This window comes from Panicum virgatum, chromosome 6K (assembly GCF_016808335.1).
Source record: "Panicum virgatum strain AP13 chromosome 6K, P.virgatum_v5, whole genome shotgun sequence".
NCBI classification, from domain to species: Eukaryota; Viridiplantae; Streptophyta; class Magnoliopsida; order Poales; family Poaceae; genus Panicum; species Panicum virgatum.
In genome coordinates, this window is record NC_053141.1 from 20,042,341 (window position 1) to 20,049,029 (window position 6,689).

General features: G+C 41.4%; 1 long non-coding RNA gene across 4 annotated transcripts; it reads right to left on the minus strand.

The window, feature by feature from the left end:
- Window positions 1–454: 454 nt before the first annotated feature.
- On the minus strand, window positions 455–2,484 carry LOC120712025. Of its 4 annotated transcripts, XR_005690590.1 has the most exons (4): window positions 2,365–2,484; window positions 2,066–2,204; window positions 1,253–1,436; window positions 455–780 (listed from the first exon to the last, which is right to left on the minus strand). It is a non-coding gene; the product is annotated as an uncharacterized LOC120712025 (long non-coding RNA). The 4 variants fall into 4 exon arrangements; XR_005690591.1 differs by lacking the exon at window positions 2,365–2,484 and having other exon boundaries at window positions 1,148–1,436; window positions 2,066–2,323; XR_005690588.1 differs by lacking the exon at window positions 2,365–2,484 and having other exon boundaries at window positions 2,066–2,319.
- Between the last annotated feature and the right edge of the window lie 4,205 nt (window positions 2,485–6,689).

Consider the following 6,689-nt stretch of genomic DNA (forward strand, 5'->3'; position numbering starts at 1 on the left):
ATAATGGTTTTGCAACGCGCAATATGGTTGCAAGCATAGATATTGCGACCAGCAGAATGGTTGCGTGAGTTATTGTTGCGACGAAAAACATGGTTGCAATATGAGAGTATTGCCATGAATGAACTTGTTGCAAAATAGCTTTATTCCCACCCCACAGTTGCGTGGGAATATGACCATATTGCCATGTAGTGTGCTCCATTGTATCAAAGAAATATTGCAACGTAATAAAATTGGTGGCTCGAGCCACAATTGCCACATTCATTTCCTGGTGGCAATAAAAGGTAATGCAACGAATCCTTATTGGTGGTAATAGATGGAAAATGCAACAAATTATTGTTGGTGGTAACAGTAGTTCGTTGCAACAAGGGCACTTTGGTCGGCCCCTTTTCAATTTCATTTTATAGCTAGAAATTTAATTAGTGTTACAAAATAATAATTGCGCCATGAGTATAGATTTCATTATCACATATAAGAACTCAAACCTTCATTAACTTCAAATACATGTCTCAACCAAAGTAAATAACATAATAACCAAAGTACTGCTAAAATAAATATGACCACACAGTAGAATAAAACATCACAACTGAATACAAGTTTGCGAACTATTTTTGGCATAATAAAATAGCACTAATTATGATTTCGCTTATAGATTTCTTCATGCCCCATCAGCACCGGTAGTCACAAATAAACCTTTCTATAATTCTTCATTCTTGTAACTCCATCACCAGTGTATAGGCATAAAGCTTTCTCTAAATATTTTGGCTATCCGCGCTTTATTTCCTGCAATTCATGAACACACATACAATAAAATAAATATTGCAGCAAGGACTACTAAAATAGAAAAACAATAAAATTATCTTGGCAACATGAATACTAGCACACTAGATCCTGCATGTGGCATTTGCTAAAACTCTAGTATAATTTATGTGCTAACACTACAGTGATATTTGGTAATATAAATCAAATAACCAAAAGACAAACAGTAATACATTTGAAATGCTACTAGTTACTACAAGTTGATGAGCCATCTGCCAGCAATGTTACAATGATTTAAAAATTGAAAAAAAAAGAGTATAAACAAAATGCACACACAAGTATGTGTTGGACGGGGGAGGAAATCTAGCCTGTTGCTTGTACTTGCACTTACACTGGTACGATAGTTGGGGCAACCTTCTTGAAGCGAATAAGGTAGTTGGAGCAACAATTTAGATGGGAGTTGATCTAATTTCTATTTAATTATATTGCTTATTACCAGATAAAGCAATCATGTCAGTATGCAATAGGTTGTTTGCAGCGAAGAGTGTTGTCAGCTGATCGAGGTTTAACAAAGATAGCGGCAGCTTCCGGTTAAAGTCGGTCTAAAGTCTATACCGAGCTCAGGTGCTCAGACTGAAGCCTCCGGTGCTCCAGTCCACAGCATATGACAACCCGCCAGCCTGCAAGCATAAATCATATAGGAAGACACAATTATTTTTCAGGAACTGTTGTACACTTCAACACAGGAAAGCGAATAACAATCCAAGTTCTCAAAAATTCCAAGATTGGATCATATATATAGAGATTGTCCTCTTTCCAAGATCATGTAGAACAATCCAAGTTCAGCATCTTTTTCAGAGACTCCACGTATTAATTATACAGACTTATATGCTGGTAGATTAAAAAATGAACAGTTGGGAAACCAACCCAAAATTCACCGTCTCCCAGCTATAATGCTAATATCATCATTATCATGTATGGGCCAGTGTGCAAGGAATATGACAAAATCCTGATATTCCTCTGTCGTATCAAATTGCCTACTTACAAATGAGGAATCTTGATTAGTTGTGGCTACAAAATCACTGGTCAAGAACATGAAACCTTAAATCCTACTTGCATGCAGTTGATATGTCTATGTTAATAGCTGGAAAATTAATCGACCGCAGTACAACTGGAGCTTAAATAATTATTGTCAAGCATCAGAGACAACACAGGGATTAAATAGAAAGGTGCAAATCACGATAGCAGGCAGGAAAACTGCTTATTTCACAGAAAATCTCAGGTGGATTCAGAGGAGACAAGGCAGCACCTTTCCCGTTTACACTTGCGTTTCGTGATTCATAGGTGACAGAGCACCGCATCTGCTCCTCGGTGCAGCACGGGACAGCGACACCTCTGCACACCTGTGTCGCGCCTGTCCCTCATCACGCGCTCCAAGATCCTCCAAGCTGGACGGAGGCCATGGCCCTTTGCTTGAGACACCCGGAGAGAGAGAGAGAGAGAGAGAGAGAGAGAGAGAGAGAGAGAGAGAGAGAGAGAGAGAGAGAGAGAGAGAGAGAGAGAGAGAGAGAGAGAGAGGGAGGGAGGGAGAATGGGAGTAGGGCAGACCGGGCGTGGTCCGCCGTCGCTGTGGGCTGCTGCCTTGGAGGAGGAGCGCCGCCGCCGGAGTAGTGGCTAGGGTTTTTTTTTTTTTTTTTTTTTTTGAGATAGGCTAGGGTTTGGTTTCTGGTGGGCGAAGAATGGAGACGAGCGCTGTTCCCTGCATAAGGAGTCCTAGATCAGGTGGGCCGGCCTGGACCATATTAGCCGTTGATCTGCTGCTTGGACCGTCAATTTGGGCCTACCCCGATTTCAAGTCGTGGGCCCAGCTGAGGTTGTATTAGTACATTAATATAGTATTAGTCAATTTAATTATTTTACCCCTCAAATATAATATTTTTATTTTTATTTGGGCTTAGTCTTCGAAGATGCTCATAGAGGTAGAGTTTGCATACGTGTGTTCATAGGGGTGTGAGTGTGCGTGCGCGTGCGTGCGCGTGCGTTGTGAGTGCCTGAGTTGTACTGTGTAATCTAAAAAAATATGTGGTTGTTCCAATAATACATATTCTCGTATGTATTAACTATATCTGATCGAAATCTTGACCGGCCATCTCTAATATTCCATTTTAAAACATGGCCGACTCATGTTTTTGGATGTACACGTTAATCAAATTAATCTGACCATCAATTTCCTGCAAAAAAAGTAGAGTACAAATACTACTATTTCTTGGGTAAGCAACAATATTTAAAAGATTAGTTTGAACACATCAGTTTAACAATATTAAATTTTATAGAGAACATATTAGGTGCAAACCAATCTTTTTTATGCAAACTGTGCAAACTTTAAACTGTGTCACCGGATCAACATCCAAGGGGGTGCGCAGGGGGAGTGGAAGGCGAGATTTGCAAAAGTGTGATTAGAGGTGGGCGGTTAATTTCAAAATTATCCAATCCACCATGCTCCTTGGATGTTGATCTTGTGGCCCAGATTAAAGTTTGCACGGTTTGCGGAACGAGTTAGTTTGCACCCGATATGTTCCTACCTTTATAAGAATGATATCATAATCATCCAAGATGCACTATTGGATCATGGACCGTTTTATTACTATAATCTTTTTGTGTTCATCATCCACGGAAGGCCATTTGTTAGCTTAGAAATGAAATCCTTAACTCAGCAAATGACAATCATATTTAATTTGTATTCCATGGAAAAATAATTATAAAAAATAACCGAATCAAATCATTAGCTTGGTATAAATGACAATCGAATATTTCAATTGTTTGCCATGTGTAAGAAAACAATTAGATTTATACGCGACAAATGAAATTTCATTCCAACATTAGAAATAAAGTGAATTGGCAAGTTCATGTGCATTCAACTAAATATATACCAGTAAATATTTAGTCTAATATTAAATAAACAATTCGGATGAATTCCCTCCCCCCTACAGCACAATTATTTGCCCGTCTAATGACCCTTATTTCATATATTTGTTTATTAAAAAAGTGGTTATCTAGTTTTTTATTTCTAGCAGCTTATTAGATTATTTCAGTTTTGAACAATATGTGTAGTAAGTTATTATTTCCAGGCAGTAAAATTTTTTCAATTCTAAATACTTTTTCATGAAGTTATTGATATCTCTTGTCGCATCTAGAAATGAGTTGTGCGAACGCCTTCGTTGCGGCTCGCGTCGAGGATCAAGGTTGTCAATCTCTGCGCCATTGTAGATTGTAGACAATTTCCATATTTAAGTTTCTGCTGAAATCACGGGATTATCCCATCGATTCCCATCTCGATCACTCTGAAATTCCCAAAACGCCGACCCTCCCGGCTCGAATCCTCCGCACTACCGGCCACCGCGCTCGACTACTCCCGCGGTCCCGCTAGCCGCGGCACCCCAACCCGGCCGCACTCCCCCTAGAACCCTTTGCCACGCGACCCACGAAAGCGCCTCGACCACCGCTGCCGCAGGGGTGCATGCATGTGGGTTCCGACAAGAGGAAAACGACCGCTCATCCAAGTGGGCTAGCGGGCCTTACCCTTTTATGTTTGGCCCATGTATATGATACACAATGTCCACGAACAAATTTTAGTGGAAATGATATTATGACAACCAAATATACTTAAATGTAACCACATATAATGTTAGTGGCAATAAATCCTCACGGATGCAACGAATGACTTCTTCGATGCAATGTAATACGATCTTTTGCAACGCAACACAAGATTAAAGCAACACATGTTCATGGTAGTTATATTCATAACTACTTGCACTTAATCCTTTTTTTAGATGCAATATAGCAATAGCTATCGCAACGCAAGTCAAGAATGAGACAACGTAATTACATCGTGGCCATATGCACAACTACTTGCAACCTTACAATGGTGGCAATAATGCCTAGATATCGCAACACAAAATCAATATTATTGCAACGTAACACTAGTTGTGGCAATAGAAAAACATTATTGCAACTACCTTTTCCATCGTAGCATTAGCGCCTTCCTCTTGCAACAAAGCTTATGACTAATGCAACACACAATTTTGGTGGCCATAAGGCCCATATATCGCTACCAATAATGTCGTTAGTTGCCATAGAGTCAAATATTGCAACCAAATGTGTGGTGCTGCGAAAGCAAGTGGTGCTAACAGGGTCAAATCCTTGTAGTGAGAAGATCAAGACAAGACTTGGATTGATGGACCGTTTGCAATAGTGAAGGGCAAGTCAAGGCTTTGAAGCGACAGACTGCTAGGCGGTGAAGCTTGGGCAAGACTTGGCACTGATGGACCGAGACGACGGTGAAGAGCGAGCAAGGTCAAGATCGATGGACCAAAGGGGTCATGTGATGATATAGAGTGGATCGTATCATTCATGATCGTGTTGGTGCATTGCTTGCATTGACAATTGGAGGATGGAGATAAAAATAGAGATGAAATAGAAATGCGCAAGGCAAAGGTATAACCTAGGGTATTTCTTTCACCGGTCTGAGGATGAGTAGAGAAGTGCTTGACCGGATTCAGGATAGATGGCGGTACTATCAAGAGGGGAAAACTTGTTTGCATATCTGTCATCCAGTGCCACTTGAGCGATCTAACTTTGCATACGTTGCTAGGATCGAGCGGTGTTGAAAGTTATTCAAAAATGATTTAAAAATGATAACTAAGGCTTAAAGGTTTTGATGATCATCCCGTGGGAGATCATATTAGAGTTGGCATGCTTTGGAAAAAGGGTTTTTGTTGTGCTCCTAACTATGGATTGGATGTTGGAATGAATTTCTGAGTTGATCCATTTTGTTTTGGATCATTTATTCAGTTGGTTTGTGTTGTCCTCTGAATAAGCTTTCAATATAGTCCAAGATCACCTAATTTTGTTGACGAAGTTAAAAGTTATGAGTGTTTTACCGATGGTCGGTTTTGCTGGAAATAGACCAGTGGACGGTCCGCTAATGGTGGGCGGACGTTCTGCCGGTTTCTTGTTCGAACATGAACAGAACCGTTCTAGACTTTGGGTGTTGTCCCAAGTTGTACGGTTGATTGTCCGCCCTTGGGGAGCGGATAGTCCACAAGTCACTTCCAGTTTTAGTCAGAAACGTTTTAGTTTCTAGGCGTTTGGGGTTTTGAACGGCGGACCGTCCGCTACCTAGGGGTGGACCGTTGAGACGAGCTCCAACATGGCTCCAATGGTTGACTCTGACACGCAATCATTGCAGTTCTGGCCGTTGGGTTTGAAAGGGTGGACCGTCCGGTTTCTGTGAGGCGGACAATCCGCGAAAACTCTGTTTCAATGACTTTTTGAGGTAACGGCTAGTTTGGGGCCTCCCACTATAAATAGAGGTAGTGGCTGGCCATTTTGAGAGTCTTGGCACCCTGGGGACTTAGTGTCCATGCTTGGGGAGTGCTAGATAGCCTCTAACTCACTTTTTCTTGCAAAGAGTGTGATCCAATTGCGAGTGAGTGATTCTAGTGCATTGCATTAAGAGATTGCAAGAGTTTGGCACTAGGCGATCGAGTTGCAAGCTCGTGGAGCTTGTTATTCTTGGAGGTTGCCACCTCCTAGACGGCTTGGTGGCGTGTCTCCATCATGAAGCCTGCAAGGTTGTGAGGTGCTCCAGAGAAGTGATTGTGAGGGGTACTGTGCTCACCCGCGGGAGTCGCGAAGAGCAACTCCAGTTGAGCGAGACTTGAAGAGCAACAAGTGGTCCGGCCGGATCATGTGCTAGAGCTCGGTGTGAGCACTCCACGTGGGAGAGTGAGACTTGAGAGTTGAAAGAGCATCTAGGCCCCGAGTGGGTTTTGTTGTATTGATTGACAACACGATTAAAGGACTAACTTGTTTGCATGAGATTATGAGCAGGTATTTAATTCAGGTATTTAATGAAAATTGAGAAAGCTTAT